The sequence below is a fragment of the Canis lupus genome, chromosome 16 (genome assembly GCF_011100685.1).
Source record: "Canis lupus familiaris isolate Mischka breed German Shepherd chromosome 16, alternate assembly UU_Cfam_GSD_1.0, whole genome shotgun sequence".
NCBI classification, from domain to species: Eukaryota; Metazoa; Chordata; class Mammalia; order Carnivora; family Canidae; genus Canis; species Canis lupus.
In genome coordinates this window covers 38,989,263-39,006,797 of record NC_049237.1, presented here as the reverse complement: position 1 = coordinate 39,006,797, position 17,535 = coordinate 38,989,263, and the positions used below count along the sequence as shown (strand labels likewise).

At 34.7% G+C, this 17,535-nt stretch overlaps 1 non-coding gene across 1 annotated transcript; it reads left to right on the top strand.

Annotated features, from left to right (window-relative positions):
• Nucleotides 1-15,527: 15,527 nt before the first annotated feature.
• MIR383 (microRNA mir-383) lies at nt 15,528-15,589 on the top strand. Its single transcript, NR_049257.1, has one exon. It is a non-coding gene; the product is annotated as a microRNA mir-383 (primary transcript).
• The last annotated feature ends 1,946 nt before the right edge of the window (nt 15,590-17,535 follow it).

Here is a 17,535-nt window from a genome sequence, read left to right as displayed (position 1 = left end):
GCTTTTATTAGTACATGTAAAACAATATTCTGATTGAAATTCAATTTAGTCCAGAAAAATCAGTTACTCAGTGTAGTCACTATATTAATTAATTAACCCATTCAGTGCTAAGCACTATATTAATAGAAAAATGAGAGGGATGCAGTAAATTTGCTGTTTTATAATGGACTCGGGGGAGTAAATGACCACTTGAAAAGCATTTTAGTAAGGACTGTAAGATTTATTAAGGCTGTACCGATGTCTCAAAGAAAAGGTTGATAACTCTTGTCTGAAATGGTTAGGGACCAATTCCCAGAGAAAGCAGCATGGAAGATGCAAGATGAGAGCAGGGTTTGCCAGGGAGGAAGGACACTGAATCATACGTGGGCAGCAACTGTGAATATCTTGTTCACCATTCTTCACACTAAGTAAATCTCAGTAAAAATGTTCAGAGAATATATGATTTCCAGGCAATGAAAATGGCAAATGCAAAGCCATGGAAGTGTGAACAGTTTGACAGAATCTAGAAACTGAAATTAGCCACGTGTATAAAGATAATGCTAAGGAGGTAAGTAGGGACTCCAACATGGAGAGTTTTACAAGTTATCTAGGATTTTTATTTAAAGGTTTTTATCATATGTTACTTTCTCAGACATTTCAGCGTTATTTTTTAACATATAATTCATACACAAATTTTAGAATCATATCATTTTGCTTTTCCAAGAGAAAGGAAGGAGTGAGGGAGAAGGCAGGCAAAATATAAAATAAATTATGCTTGTGATAGAGATTGGCCTAGAAATTGCAAAACAGGATTGAAACCAAGAAATAGTTTGTGGAAATTTAGTTTTTACAAAATTGCAGTTAACTGTCACCTAACCTCCTTTCCACCATGTATGCGAGTATCCTAGCAAACAAAACAAAAACTATGCTTACCAGGAAATTCCAACTTTGGGTCAGTATCCTAGTGCTGCTTCTGTTTCATCCTACCTGGGGAAAATTGCCACCCTCAAAATCCATTATATATGGAAAATCTGGAGCTGACAGTTTTTAAAAAATAAGGTCAGAAAACAAGAATAGTTGTGTGTGTATGTTCTTTTCTTCATACATACATAGTACCAAAATAATAGTCACGCTTGTATTCCAAAGCTTTTGAATTTTGATGACAAAATACCCAAAGTGAAACTTTAAATCTTAATTCATAGTAAAAATTTAATTCATCTTCCCCAGGGTGGAGAATTATTTTAAAAATAACAACAAACTTCACAGTAGACTTTTTAAAAGTTTATCATTATTATATTGAGAAAGAAGTGCCAAATTTTGCTCACAAATCAAAGATATTTAAATAAATAACACAACAGACTCTATTTTTTAAAGATTTTATTTATTTATTTATTTATTTATTTATTTATTTATTTATTTGAATGAGAATGAGAGAGACAGACAGACAGACCAGCAGGGGGAGGGGCAGATGGAGAAGGAGAAGCAGACTCCCTATTGAGCTTCAGCTAGATCTCAGGACCCTACCATTATGACCTAGCCGAAAGCAGACACTTTGACTGAGTCACCCAGGTGCCCCTAGACCCTTTTTTTAATAATAGAAAAAAATTTATTGTCTTTTACCTGAAATAATTTTTTTTAAATATTTTATTTGTTTATTCATGAGAGACACACAGATAGAGAGAAAGGCAGAGACACAGGCAGAGGGAGAAGCAGACTCCATGCAGGGAGCCCAATGTGGGAATCTACCCTGGATCTCCAGGATCATGCCCTGGGCTGAAGGTGGCGCGCTAAACCGCTGAGCCACCCGGGCTGCCCTTGAAATAAATTTAATATTAGAATGTTACCTGTGGAGATTCTTTTATCTACTCTATGCTTTAAAGATCAAATAGGAAAGCAAGTATAGTCTTATTAACATTCTTTTATGGAAGATCAAAATTAAGAGCTTAAATCATTTACTCCATAATTTTCTTTAGAATCTTAAAGATTCCTTTAGAGTTACTTGCTTACCTAGACAAATTAATGACGAGGTGTCCCTAAAGTGCCATTTAGTGATATGTAGGCACCTAACTCCATAAGTACTTTATAAATTAAGGGCTGATTATTTGCTTTGCCAAAGAATTTTTCCTTTTACAAGAAATTCTCTAGAGGATTTCTGTAATTAGCTAGCTCCCTAAGTGCATATATAATAGGAAGAGGGGTAAGGCTTTAAGCCCCATAGGAACTTTTAGAAGATTATCCTGTTTCTGTTTTTAATTTTTTTGGATTAAGCATTGTCTTTATGCAGATTTCTTAGCCTGATCCATTACAGAATTCAAGCACATAAAGATCCTCTGAACATCATGCTAGACTCTGGGTTAGATTATGGAGTCCACAAAAGGTGAGTGATGCCTGTATCTGCAGTCGGAGAACAAAAAGGTAGACCAACATCACCCCCTTTCTGAGGCCTCCACCAACTCTTTATCAACAGAATAGTGCAGAGATTGAGGGGCATAGGGGCCTATCGCACCATTTTTGTGGTTAGAAGAAGAAGAAATTAGCTCATAAAAGAGAAATCTTTGGTTTTCATGATAGACATCATAAAGATGTCTAGAAAGAAGAAATACACAAAAAAGTCAGGGTCATTATGAATCATGGGGTGTGTTCTTACAGAACAGAACTTAGCTGGAGTAAGTGATAGAAGAGCTGTAGAAGTGGGACACTGTGATTAGTTGAGGAAGGTAAAGGAATAATGATGTGGCTTGGGGTCCAATGAGAAAAGGACCTTGAATGTAATGGTGAGGAGACTGCATTTTGCTTTAGGGAATGGAAACCATTAAATATTTTCAGTAACTGAATATTGTGACTATATTGTGGATTTTCCTGACCAGAACTTGCAGCACAGTGTAGGAGAGATTTGAGGAAATAGAGAAGCAGAGCCAGAGAGAAATTTTGATGAAAGTCCAACTGAAAGAGAATAAAGACTTGAACTGTGGTACCAACATTGAAAAGGGTGACAAGAGAAGGAAGATTGAAATGGAGGATAATTGGAGAATTTGAAGGACAATTGCAGAATTTGTAGGCCAGCTAGATAGAGATTGTGGACAAGAAGGAAGAGACACTTGTGTCTTCTAGTCCTGAGCATAAGGTGACTGGCAATACTGTAAATCAGGAAACAGACTAGAGCAAGAGGAAAATTTAATTTTTTTTTATTTTTATTATTTATTTATGATAGTCACACAGAGAGAGAGAGAGAGAGAGAGGCAGAGACACAGGCAGAGGGAGAAGCAGGCTCCATGCACCGGGAGCCCGACGTGGGATTCGATCCCGGGTCTCCAGGATCGCGCCCTGGGCCAAAGGCAGGCGCCAAACCGCTGCGCCACCCAGGGATCCCGAAAATTTAATTTTTTTAGGCATTTATCAAAAGTTTTGTATTTCTGAACATTTGTTAAATCATCCCTTCTGTTTTATACTGTGACAATTCTAAAAATGTTGGAGATATTTGGTTAAGACTTATGATTTTAAAACAACTTAAATATAAAATATGTCTTTGACTTTTAAAAAAATCTAAATTCATTATCTACAAGCAAAATCATTTATCCTTTCTCTTAACTATGTATTTAAGATTTCTCTTTCCACTGGGCAATAAATACTGTATTACAAAAGACAGTCATCTAGTTCTAGTAATTTAATTGAATTTTGAAGTTGGAGAAGTCATCTTGATCAATGTAGAATTTCCCTTCTTGTACATGTTACCTGTTCTCATTATTTCTATGACTTTCAAAGAAGAATGATGCGGACTATCTAAATTTTATTACATATTAACTGACTTGTTTATCAACAGAAATCACTTAGACACTAGATTCTAGTGGAACAGGCCATTAATCAGTTCCAAAAAAGTTATTTTTAAGTTGGAAGATTGTATGTTATATGCTAACATATATTATGTGAGTAAACCTTTAATGACATCTGACTAAACTTCTGATAGATTTTCAAAGACATAAACATCTTGGTCTTAAGTAAAAATCAGTTAGTCATTTTATCTTATATTTTCAAGTTTTTAAGAGGTGACAAAATGTGAGGCTGAATGGCATAATTTTTATGAAAATGAGCATGGGATAAAACAGAAAAAGAATACAGTAAAGATTTATAAATGCTAGAAAGTAATAATGGAGGCTGAGGATATATTTTACCACGTTAGAATGCAATGGTGAATATTGTTGAAGATTCAAAGATGTTTTTGTCCTTATCTGCTAGATGTTTAGTTTAATAATGCATTAAAATAAAATAAAACAGGCAAACAAAAAGAATATATTAAAATAATAATTTAGTCCTTCTGTGCTATAGGGAAATATATTGATGAGGGAATTGGTAAGGTCAAAGAGAAATTCAGGTTCTCTCTCAAACCTGTCAAAGCCTTTCTATAAATAGTTTACAATTATTTGAATATATTTGTATTTCACACCATTTTCTTTCACCCATACAGCAGTAAATGTTCATGTAGAAAAAAAAGAAATCCTGTCCCCCTCCCAATGTAGGGCACTACTTGGCCCTGAGTATATTGGTATATTTCCAATTGTTACAAACAAGTATTCACAGCATGTGGATAATTTAATCTATATAGTCATGTTATTAGAAAGGTGGGCAGCATCTTTAGTTTTGAATAGCTCTCCATGATTTTATCAGCAGAAGCCATTTATAAGCCAAGAAAATAACATCTGGGCCTAGACTTCACTTAATAGAGAAAAACTTTTTCTTAAAGAGTATTGATTTCCCTGGTCTGGTATTGTCACTCTCTGTCTCTGTCTCTCTTAAATAGGATATAACTGACCTGTAACTTGTGTAAGATTAAGGTATGCAAGGTATTGGTTTGATACATTTATGTTGCAGTATGATTACCCCCATAGTGTTAGCTAACACTTCTGTAGCATCACATAATTATCATTTCTTTTTTTGTGTGTGGTGAGAACACTTAAGATCAAGTCTTTTAGCAACTTTGGAATATATAATACTAGATTGTTGGCTAAAGCAGTAAAAATTTTAGCAATTGATAGGAATATCAGTGCTAATTTTATTTTCATTCCAGATAATTTAGTCACTTATTTGGAAATAAAGCAATAGAAGTCTTATTATCTAAATTGTAGGGGCTTATATAAATGCATGAGAATCATATCCCCACTACAGGACAGCAAGATTATCTATATAAGCAGCTACATAGAGGAGTAAAAGGTATAAAGACTTTGGAATAAGGCCAGGCTGGAAATCCTGGCACCGCCCATTCCTGTGTAACCTAGGCCAAGTCAGTGTTTCCAATCTTTTAAATGTGTAAGATAAAGAACCCTCTATAAATTCATCCTTAACTTTTCAATATCAATAATCAATGCTTTTTCAAAAATCAGATTTTCTTTCTCTTTAACCTCCCTGTAACTTGGAAAGACATGAGTTAAAAGTGAGCTCTGATGCATATCTGCTCTATAGCAGATATAATGAACTGCTTCTAAAAGCAAAAGCTGTCCTTACTCTGAAGGTGAAAGCATTATTTCCCCAGGGTGGCTTCTTGGGTTGATGGACTGTTGTCCTCATGGTTGTACTGACTCTGGAGTAGAGAATAATGCTTAGAGAGGAAAGCAGGTTTCTCTGTGTTCATATGTTTCCTGCTGTTATTAATACACAAAGGGAAAGAAAGGTCACTTTGTTCTTGAGTATAATCATTACACTATTTCATCCAATTACATAGTTTCTGCAATGATCATTTTGTATTGAGACCAAACAGAAATGTATGTTTGAGAGATGTTTTCAAATTTGTATTCATATTACTTATGCAAAAATACAACATGATTGCATTATTTTGCAATTTTTGTTCTTCAAAATGAATTGAATCTGAGATTTGGACTCATTTCTTGACATACTTAAAAAATTTATTTCATCTTGCCAACATCCTCAAATAATTGGTGCTTTAAGATTATATATATGCAGACTGAACTCAGACATAGAGTTCTGTATTCTCCCCATTGGTACATCAGCCACCCCTGGAGATCCATTGTTGTCTACTGTGGAGAAGGTGTCATGTGGTACTGCCAGCCAAAGTAGCATTCCCTCAAGTGGAGGAATGGTGGGGAGACATAACTCAGTTGAGGTGAGCACCGAGGAAGGCTCATATTATTGGCGCTTTGGTTTCCAGTGTGAATCATAAGAAACCATTTAAATGGTCTTCTAGTTGTCTGAAACTATCAATGGCTCTTCGGATCTATTAACAAAGAGTAGCTGAGGCACTGGAAATGATTTAAAGAATACTTGTTTTGGGGACACCTAGGTGGCTCAGCAGTTTAGTGTCTGCCTTTGGCTCAGGTCATGATGCAGGGATCTTGGGATTGAGTCCCACACTGCGTTCCCAATAAGGAGCCTGCTTCTCCCTCTGCCTATGTCTCTGCCTCTTTCTCTGTGTCTCTCATAAATAAATAAATAAATAAATAAATAAATAAATAAATAAATAAATAAAATCTTTAAAAAAGTAATTATTTTGCTGCAGGAAAAATGTGTCTTCATCATTGTTTTACTCTAGTTAAAGACTAAATTCCTATTTTCAAAAGTAGAAACAAGAGCAGTCTCTGCTTTTTCTCTAAACATGTCTTTACAGGGAAAACAAAGATTTTCTGAATATAAATAAAAGTAAACATTTTACTTTTTATGTAATACATCTTTTATCCTATTTAGAGAGGAAGTGCCTACTTTAAGAGAATAAAGGATTATAGCCTTCACCAAAAAGGATATTTTGATAGCTTGACTTTCCCCAAAGAATATCTTAAGTGGTCTGAGAGGGTTAGCAGCACTACCAGGCATAAAGAACATAATTTGTGGGACCCAATGAGAAATGAAAATGCAAGACTCTTTGTTCAAAAGGCAGGAAAAATGTTAAATTAAAGGTTCTAAAATAGAATTAGTTTTCTTCTGTGGACTTTCAACTGGTTAAGATGTTTTTATTTGCTATTTAATATCATTCTATATAAAAAAATAATATCTTAAATTATTAACATGAATTTTACAGTTTATGTTGTGCAATGCCTATTTTAAATGCAAATGTAAAAGCATTCACCTACCATGCCAATTACTAATATATAGAATTTGTATTTTGTAGCTCTTACATACACATGCATTTCATTCTTACCAGAAAAAATGAAAATGCTACATAAAACAATCTCTACTGTTTTTATTTCACTTAGTGATTATAGCTAATATATTTACCGTCTACCAATACTCTCTTACCTTTGCCTTACTAATAAGGAAAGACTCAAAGAAAAAGGGACTGTGGCTTGTCCTCTTGCCACACATCCTTTTATGTCCTCATTATCAGCATTAGGGGATGTCTACTACAGGGAAAAAGTTTAAGAATGGACATGGTAAGGTATCTTGGTCATTCATGTTTCTTACAAACAAGTTTTCTATATTGGAATTAAGTTTTAATCCTAATAGAAAGGTAGTCTCTTGCTCTTACATGTATTATGCATACCTTGGATTCACTTTGAGTGTTTCTGAACTCCCAGACATCATGGAATTCTGTGCACATGGGGCACTGCATACCCTATATTTGAATGAGGAGCCAAGAACTGGCAGACATACATATTGAGAGTAGCTTATTGGCTCATGTGCATGTTTATTGTCTCATTGGACTTCACTTAAAAAATATAAGCTCAAAGGTAAAAGAATTTTAGTGCGGAAACAGCAGAGCATGAAACCAAGTTCAGCGCCTTCCAAGCATGAGGCCCTGTGCAATTACATTGTTCATATGCCCATGAAGCTCTCCCTGGTAAAGAAGGAGTGATGACTCCTAATGTTCATCCTCTTACTTCAGGCTCCCCTGAGAAACAGCCATGGGCCTGGGACTATTGCAGGACTCACTGGGGTAAATGTGGCTCTTATCAAATACAGCCAGGCACCTAGGGGATGTGCTTCCTAAGTGAAAGCAAGCAACCAATCTTTAATCACACCCTTTATTTTCACAGTATCATTTGAGCTTTGATTCAAACTGCTGCTTAATAAACCATTTGAATTGCCTTACATTTAACCTAAAGCTAACTAACCTGGGGATAGTGTGATTTTCAGAAGGACTTAATAATGTTGTAATATGGAATCTTCTTAGAAAGACCCAGGGTACAAAATCATATTTCCTCAGGAGTGCTGAGAAAACACATGCTCCTACTTCTCTGCAACTCCTTTCTGCAAACTTCCTTGGCTTTCCATGCTGCCTCCCATCTGCCTGCTGACCTCTGGTTCTCCAGACTGAAGGCCTACTTCCCTGTACAATGTGAATGAACATGAGCTTAGATTAAGTCTCAGCTAACTAACTGTACCAGAAGGTTGTTAAGAACTTAATATAGCTGACAGGGTTTTTCCTTAGGAATATACATTCTAGCAGAAACTACCATTATAGATGTAAAATTGCTTCTTTTAAAAAAGTTCTATTTAACTTCAGTTTAGTTAACATACAGTGTAATATTAGTCTCAGGTGTGATTAGTGATTCAACATTTCCATACATAAAATTGCTTCTAGTGGTAGAATTTCACAATTCTTAGAGAGATTTCTAGAGGGGATCCTTTCAGTAGGAAAAATATTGTTGGGGTTCCTTTAAATTTCATTAAGTAGGCAAATGGAAATTTGCATATCCCCTCATGGAAGCACCATGCTCAGCAGGTTTCATCTGATAACTTTGCACTTATTTTGCTGCAATAGATCAACTGTGTATAGCTCTGAGATATTTTCCACTTATTACCCCACAGTACTGGAGTTACCACACTTTCTGTTGTGTACTTTATGCTTTCAAGTGCACTTTATGCTTTCATACTCAACAGTGTAACTAAAATGTGTAAGTTAAGCCAAACTTGTCATTCACCTCTATTTCCCTATTACTAAAAAACAAATATATAGAGAAGGGTCACAAAGCGAATCTTCATTCTGAAAAGATAAATAGTAAGAGGAGATAGGACATTTTTAGAATGAGAATATTGATTCCTAAACACAGATTTGTGTATTAAATCCCCAAATACTATAATTTATGTATGAAATTTGAAACTCAACTCAGGATGATTCAAAACTTGTAGCAGGAAGTCCCAGAAGCATTCACTTTGCATCTCAGTACATTTTCTTTCTTTTTTTTTCAGAAACCATCTTTAAAAAACCCAAGGTCAAAGGTCGAGTAAAGCTTGCAGTTACCACTTATCGACACTAGATGGTGGTGGTGCATCAGAAAGGTGAAATGTTGCTGGCATCAATTTGCCCAGGAGTATTACAAACTTAAGGATTTGAGGAAATACTAGCACAATTTGACAAATACTGTAAAATGAAGGGAATCGTCAAAGTGTAAATGAGAAAATGAAAAACGCATTTGATAGAATTTTTTTTCAATCTGAATCAATGGGAGAAATTTCTCCTTAACTTTCATGGATAACCAGTTTAGGGTAGCTATTATTTCTAATTTCCATATCTTTAGAGCAAGAACATAAAAGAGTGAGAATACAGACCCAGATTTTTCTCACTACTTTCCTTTTCTTTTACTCTTGCCAGCACATAATTTGGCTTCTAAAATTTGTGAAGGCATTCTAGACATTCATCTTATTTTCATAGAAACAACAAAGCAGTTATTCAATAAACATTTAGTAAATATCTCCTATGTGTCAGGGAGTGTTCAAGGCACTGAGGATACAGTAGTAAATTCAATAATAAAAATCCCTTCCTTTGTGGAACTTAGATTGCAGTATCAGTTCTTTTCTTTTGCACTCATATTTCACTGGCTTACATAATATTTCGTTATTTTGTAGAATAATGACAACACATAGATAATATGTAGACATTGATTGGGGAATTTACCCAGGGGACACTGCTGGGTATAGAACTGAACTATTGGGAGTAAAAGTGTTAAGAGGTTATTGGTGGTGAAAGTTCATCAGATGGAGGCTATAGGCATTATTTTAATGGGTGGAAGGAGAGCTTCTGACTATTAATCTTGTCAGTGGATCAGAGCTGAGAAATGTAGTTGACAGATCCCGGTGTGCCTCTGAGACTACTTCAAGGGTCTTCAGGATTAAAATTATTTTCATAATAGTAACAAGATATTATCTACCGTTTTTACTTTATCAATAATTTCACTGATGGTGCAAAAGTGAAGGTAGGTAAAACCGTTGACTTCTTAACATGAATCAAGGGAACAGCACTAAAATGTACTAGTGGTCCTTATATTCTTTACTGCTACATACTCTCATTTAGTAATATCTTTGATTAAACAGTTACAATGGTTAATTTTATCACAGGTGCCTAATAATCTGTGTGATAAAATGGAAAACATGTACAATGCTTGTGCTGCATACCAAAGTACGATGACTGTCATTAGGAAAGAATTTATGGGATTGTTGACCTATGAGCTGAGCTTGCTGCTTTTTTGTGAAATACGATTTTACTTAAAAGAACATTGACAGAAAAAGTTATTTAGACATAGCTATTAGGCGATTTTCTTGAAAATGAATGAAGTAGGTCTGTCACTTCAAGGAAAACTGACAGTATTTGTTAGCAGAGATATACTGTGAGCTTTCATATGAGAATTATAAATTTTGAAAACTTGCACCTACCATCGTGAGCTTGATAGCTACCTCACACTGATGTTTTAATATTGTGTAATGAAATATGTAACCATTTAGAAAATTGGCCTACGTCAGAGAACCAGTATTTCCCATATGACCATGGTATTCTGTTTAGGCATGGGTAAAAAGTTCACTTAAAATACAAGATAAACCAAGGCTTTTCATGGAACAGAGTGGGAAAAGCTATCAATAAGTTTCATATTTTATGTTGCAACTAACCTTTAAGAAACTCCTGCTTGTTGAGTTTTGTTGTAGTGTCAAAAAATATCCCAAATTAGCTAAAAAGGCCAAAATAGTGTTTCCTTTTCCACTTACATCCAACTCACCTATGTGTGACTCCAGATTTTTTTCATATTTCAACAAAAATAGTATATTCAGCAGATTGAAAACAGAAGCAGATATGATACTACAACTGTCTTCTAATGTAGAATTTATAGTGATTTGCAAAAATGTACAACAATGCCACTTTTCTTCTAATTGTTTTGTTTTGAAAAATATTTGGGATGCCTGGGTGGCTCAGCAGTTTGGCGGCTGCCTTTGGCTCAGGTCATGATCCCGGGATTCAGGATTGAGTCCCACGTTGGGCTCCTGTGAAGAGCCTGCTTCTCTCTCTGCTTGTCTCTACTTCTCTCTCTTTCTCTCTCTGTGCCTCTGTCTCTCATGAATAACTAGATAAATCTTAAAAAAAAAAGATTTTTTTTTTGTAAAATGATATTTGTGTTAACATTCAATGAGTTTATTATTGGGTTTAAGATTACTAAATTAATATTTAAATAATTTATTAGTTTAATTTCTAATTTAGTAGATGTCAATAAATAACATTCATAAACAAGAGCTCTTGGGATCTTCAATGATTTTAAGAATGTAGAGGATTCCTCAGATCAAAAAGCTTGAGAACCACTGAAATATATTACAGAAGTCTAATTTTATCTCATATTTAACAAAGATTATAATATAAAGTATCTATTGCAGACTACACTGTTTTCAAACTATTTTCTGGATCTGAAAATATGTAATTTGGAGCCTCATCTCTCCAAGACATTAGGACTTTTAATTTTGTGTAGAGAAAATGAATCTTTTTTTTTTTTTAAGTAAGCTCGCTACTCAGAGTGGAGCCCAATGCAAGGTTTAAACCCACAACTGAGGGGCACCTGGGTGGCTCAGTGGTTGAGTGTCTGCCTTTAGCTCTGATCATGATCCCAGGGTCCTGGAATCAAGTCTCACATCAGGCTCCCCGCAGGGAACTGGTTTCTCCCTCTGGCTGTGTCTCTGCCTCTCTCTCTATGTTTCTCATGAATAAATAAATAAAACATTTGAAAAAAATAAAATAAACTCACAACTGAGATCAAAAGCTGGACTGAAGAGTCAGACATTTAACCAACTGAGCCACCAAGGCGCACCCTTACCATTTTTAAAACACACATGAAGTAGCTCTAAGATTATGAAATAATAGATGTTTAAACACTGATTTTGTAAAACATAGCTTTTATTAATTCAAGAGCAATACATATCTACTATATAACATTTTGCAAATACAAATTAACTAAAATAATAACAATCACATACAAATCCCTTTTCTGTGATCCCATTCTAGGGAAAGAACTATTAACACTGCCTGTAGTTCCAATCTTGGAAATGTGTGTTTCTGTCTGTTTTAATAAATAACAAGGTGTACTTTGCTTTTAATCACTTAACAACATTTAATGAACATATTTTCTTGACATTAACAATCTTTATAAACCTGTAATTCCTAAACCTATTTCAGAATAAGGTGAAGGGGGCTGGGTGGGTTAAAAATAGTACTGCATGGGCCTCCTGCCCAGAGATTCTGATTTCATTTTTGAATTGTTTTCCGTTGGAATGATGAATAGAAACTGTGGAGTCAAAAGCTTTAGAATTTTTATTTTGGAGAGGTCTTTCATTTTGTCAAATTGCTCTACAGAAAAGCTCTATTCATTTACATTCTCATTAGTAGAACATAAGGGTGCTAAGAATCTCATCACTATCTTTTTAAAAACTTAAACAAGTTGATAGCAGAAAAATCTTGCCCATGTATATTATTTTACAATTGTCTGAGTACTAGAAAGGATTAAATATGTTTTATACTTGTTACCCATTTGAAATTTTTTCTTTGAATGGCCTCTTCACCTCAAATCTGAACCTTTGAAATTTGATGTTAAACAGTACTCTTACTACCTTATCAAATTCTTCACCTGGAGCTACTGCCAAATGCATGGCAGTATGCGTTATCGATGTGCCAATATGGCAATTTTCCCATTTGTTTTCATTGGCTCTGGACTTAGTAGTTTTACATCATTTCTTAGCTAAATTTTAAATGTTGAACGATGTGTGTTAAGAATTGAATTTATATCTTGACCCCAGCCATGATCCTTAACCCTTTTATCAACTGAAATATTTAACAATACACTTTATTTTGATGAACTCAAAAGCAGTAGTGATAGATTTAAACATTTAAAGTAAAAATATTGGAGAAATCATGTGCTTCAAATAGGAACTAAATTGTCAGTAACTATATTATTATAGCATTGTTCGTTATCACTGGAAAATGTCTTGCAAAATTCAAGCAGACCCTTAGTGAGAAGTTGGGTCTGTTCCTTTTGTGGCCTAATCTCAAATCACCAACGGTGTGAGTCATGAGAAATGAAAGCCTTAGAATTCTATCAAGTGAATTATATGCTGGCAAAGCCATCACAGGGCTGCCTTTGGAATTTGACATTACTATTATGTTACTGGGCATGTTCTGTTTTCAAGCTCATGAAAATCAAAAGGGGAATATTTCTGGGAAAATTTCCTAAAGCTTCTGCCTCTGTGGGCCTTTGCAATAATACAACCACGATTTGACCATATGTTTCCTTTCAGTATTTCTTGATAACTTTTCAGAGTTGGCTTTAGTGAGTCAGTGTTGATAAAACCTACTTGGTAGCTATTTGGGGTACCTTGAAATAAGAGGCCAGGAGTTGACCTTTCCATTGAGGCAGATTTTAAGTTGAACCTAATCTATGTGGGCAGCCTGGGTGGCTCAGTGGTTTAGTGCTGCTTTCCGCCCAGGGCATGATCCTGGAGACCCGGGATCGATTCCCATGTCAGGCTCCTTGCATGGAGCCTGCTTCTCCCTCTGCCTGTCTCTGTGTCTCTCATGAACAAATAAATAAAATCTTTAAAAAAATAAAAATAAATAAATAAATAAATAAATAAATAAAATCTTTAAAAAAAATTAAAAAAAAAGAAAAAAGAAAAGTTTTTGAACCCTAATCTATGATTAGCCTGGACGTGGTTGAGAACAAAATGAATATTGCTTTTATGTGGGAAGACCAAATGTAAACTAGGATGAGGATAGTTCTAATGAGAGCATAAAATATAGTCATTTGATACCCAAACTGGGCAAATTAAGAATGGAGACCCCCTCGGAAGTTACATCAAAGCTGGATCCTAAAGGAAAAGTAAGTTAGCCAAATAAGATAAAGGTAGGGACTTCCCAAGAAAGGCCCACAGTTGGACTGCTTTGAATGTGCCATGAATGAATAGTGATTGTATGATAGTGGTGATGGGCCTTAATGGTTAGAGTAGAGGAGGCTGGGAAAAGGCCACACTCAGAAGGGCTTATGTGTCCAGCTAGGGAGTCTCTTTTTTTTTTTTTTTTTTTATTTTTAATTTATTTATGATAGTCACAGAGAGAGAAAGAGAGAGAGGCAGAGGGAGAAGCAGGCTCCATGCACCGGAAGCCCGATGTGGGATTCGATCCCGGGTCTCCAGGATCGCGCCCTGGGCCAAAGACAGGCGCCAAACCGCTGCGCCACCCAAGGATCCCCAGCTAGGGAGTCTCATATCAGCTTACTCTCTCTCTACCTTCTTAGTTAAAAAAATAAAATAAAATAAAATCATGAAATTAAAAAAGGCTCTTAACAACCAGTGCAAACAACTGATTTGTATGATGAGGACAAAATTAAAGACTGTTGAATATAATATATTGGTCTTAGAACATCTTAGTTTTACTTGCTAGTTAATTATTAATATTTATTTGCTAAAATAAATGTGTACATTTTTAAAGGTTCTTTTATATACACTTTAAATTCTTTATGGAATATGAGGATCTAACAAACTATAAATTATACATATATTTTTAAATCCTGATATATTTAGTTATTTTATATAATCAAATTAACTATCTGTTTTGTGAATTTTGATTGGAATGATGTGATGAATCACTTTTCCTATAATTTTTTAAACACTAAATCTTTGTTGAAAGGCCAACATATGCAAGGGAAAAGTTCTTGTACTTAAGAATTACTAAATAGTTAAAGAAATGAGATAAATACAAAAAAGCAAAAGAAAACTATGTTTTTAAATTATATTTTGTGACTGTAGTAAAAGAGATATCCTAAGCATAGGTAGCATATGTATAATTATCAGAGGAATCACATGGAAACGGGGTGATTACAAAATGGGACTATGGAGCAGATATCTTTTGACCTTTTTTATGTGGGTCTTGAAAGATGCTTGAAAGGTGATTGTAATTTGTATTGGCAAGGAGGAAGGAAGGCTAAGGATATGATGTAGTATTGAAAAGGCATTGAATATTGTGAATAAATTGGTCTATTGCTTCCAGAAGAAAGAATGGAAAAAAGCAAAATTTTAAAGACTACTAAATAACTTTGTTTATTTTTCTCCCTTCCTCTCTCCTACCCAAAGATTTCCTTGGGAAAGAAAATAGCTCTTATATGGTACCCATGTCATATTAATTTTTCAGCATTGTCATGCTAGGAGTTGTCAATGATTGATGATGAGCTATCTAGATTTAGTTCTTAAAAGGACAAAGCAAACCACTTTAGTGAACTGAATTTTTTTAATCTGCAATGTGTATTGTTTGATATGCCTGCATAATTTATCAAGACACTTCAGAATCTCCACGTCACCTGCTCCTCAGATCAGAAGGTGATTGTGGCTTTGGGTGGATATTAATCAGCCACAGCACTGCCTGGTCAGAAAGAGCAAGTGTCCTAGCCTTTTACCTCATGAGACCTTGAGTGTCCATCCAGCGTAGGTCCCAAGGGAACTGCATTTGGTGGACTGGAGTGGCCGGCATGCCTCAGGTGAGATGTGACGTATAATGGTTGACCTGTGTTTAGAAGCTTCTCTTTCTCATAAAATACTAATTGTTAATCACATGAGAACTTCTGTTGTTACCTTCTTTTCCCCATTCTTTAAACATTTTATACTATAGAGAAAATAGCTGGAAATTACATGCAGTAGTTAGAAATTCATGGACAAAATGTTTTTAACTGAAAATATGCATGCTTTCGTTTTACTTTCTTTAAACATGAATGATGGTTTAATTTATGAATGATCAAGTTATTATTGGAAGACACTTGCCATGTACCCTCAGAAGCAGAGATGGCTTTTTGGTGAATGTGGCTGCCATCATGAACAGTGCATATCTGGTCTTTTTCACAGTGGTTTTCCATTATCAGGAAAGCAAAAGATTCATAGAAATATTAACATATGTTTTTAGGAGTTAACACCTTAGTGGAGTTTAGTCAAAGAGAATGTGGCAACAATACTCCGGGAATCCAAGAAAGACATTGATGGAGAGAAATGCTGTTACTCTGTGAAACACTAGAGGTGGGAGGTGAGCCAAAGAAAAATTTTTGTGCTTTACAATTTTTCCTAAATTTGGTCTTGCTCCAACATAATTATGCAAGATGCAGTTGCCAAAAACTAAATATGAATAAAAACAGAAAAGACAAGATGTTTGTTGGGAAGATTATAGGCATCTGGTGATCAGAAAAAAAGTCAGTAAATATTCAATTGATATGAAAAATAGCTAATTCCACAAATGTTTTCAGGCAATTGTTGGCAAGGTATTTCTTGCAGACTGTGTGTGCCCAGTAGTAACTCTTATTGAATCCAGTTTTCATTTTTATTGAGTTTTATTCAATTATATACAGAAAATTAGAGACTCCCCTCTTAGTATTTTTCTAATAAGTAGAAAAAACAATCTTCTATAGGCATATATCAACTGGAAATATCTTTAAATATTTAATATTCTATCAATTATTTACAAAGTATCAAGACTTTTTAAATATATATGCAGTGTTGTTCCAATATTTCCATGTTCTTAGAACTTGAAGCTATGTCTACACTGTACAGGTTCCAAATATTTAGCAATATAAACGTGTAACACTTTAAGAACTATTACACTTGAGTTTTTGTGCTTCTGTTTTTTGAAATGACTTGACCAGAGAAGTTTTAAGATATGGTCTCCTAAAAATTTGATCATGGAAGTTTAGGGATCAACAATACTCTTAACAAGAACAAGTAAGACGAAGGAACCTTTAACCCGAGGGGACAAGTAAATTGCTGAAGTGTATTTCGTTGGGAGAAGAAATGTTAAAGATGGGTCTAATAAACTTTCCAATGTCAAATGCTTTTCTTCTGTGTATTTCAAGGATCACAACTTTCATCATTTCACTGTAATGAAACCAGTTATCCTGTGCATAATCCTGCTTTTATTCTTGTGAGAAAAGTCATGAAATTAGAGAACATGGGCACAATTTTATTTCTCAATCAACTTAGGTTTTCAAGAAAGCGTTCCCTCTAAAGCCCAGAAATGTCCAAGCAGTAGGCTAAGATTCTAATGACAGAGAGGATAGATACAAGTGGAAACAATACTCGACAGGTGGATACCTCAAAGATGCAAAAAGTACTAAATATTTCCTATGTAAAATGTTTTGTCCATCTCTTTTGTTGATAATGTGTTTGGACAGGACAATAATCTGAAAGCATTTGTGTTTCAAATTCATCAACAAATAATTACTTGAAAAGATTTGGATTAACCATTGGTATTGTTTTGGTAAAAGTACTATTTTAAGAAGCCAAGTTTAAATATCAATGTGTGAATTCCTCCTCTGCATTGGTGTGATAATATCACTA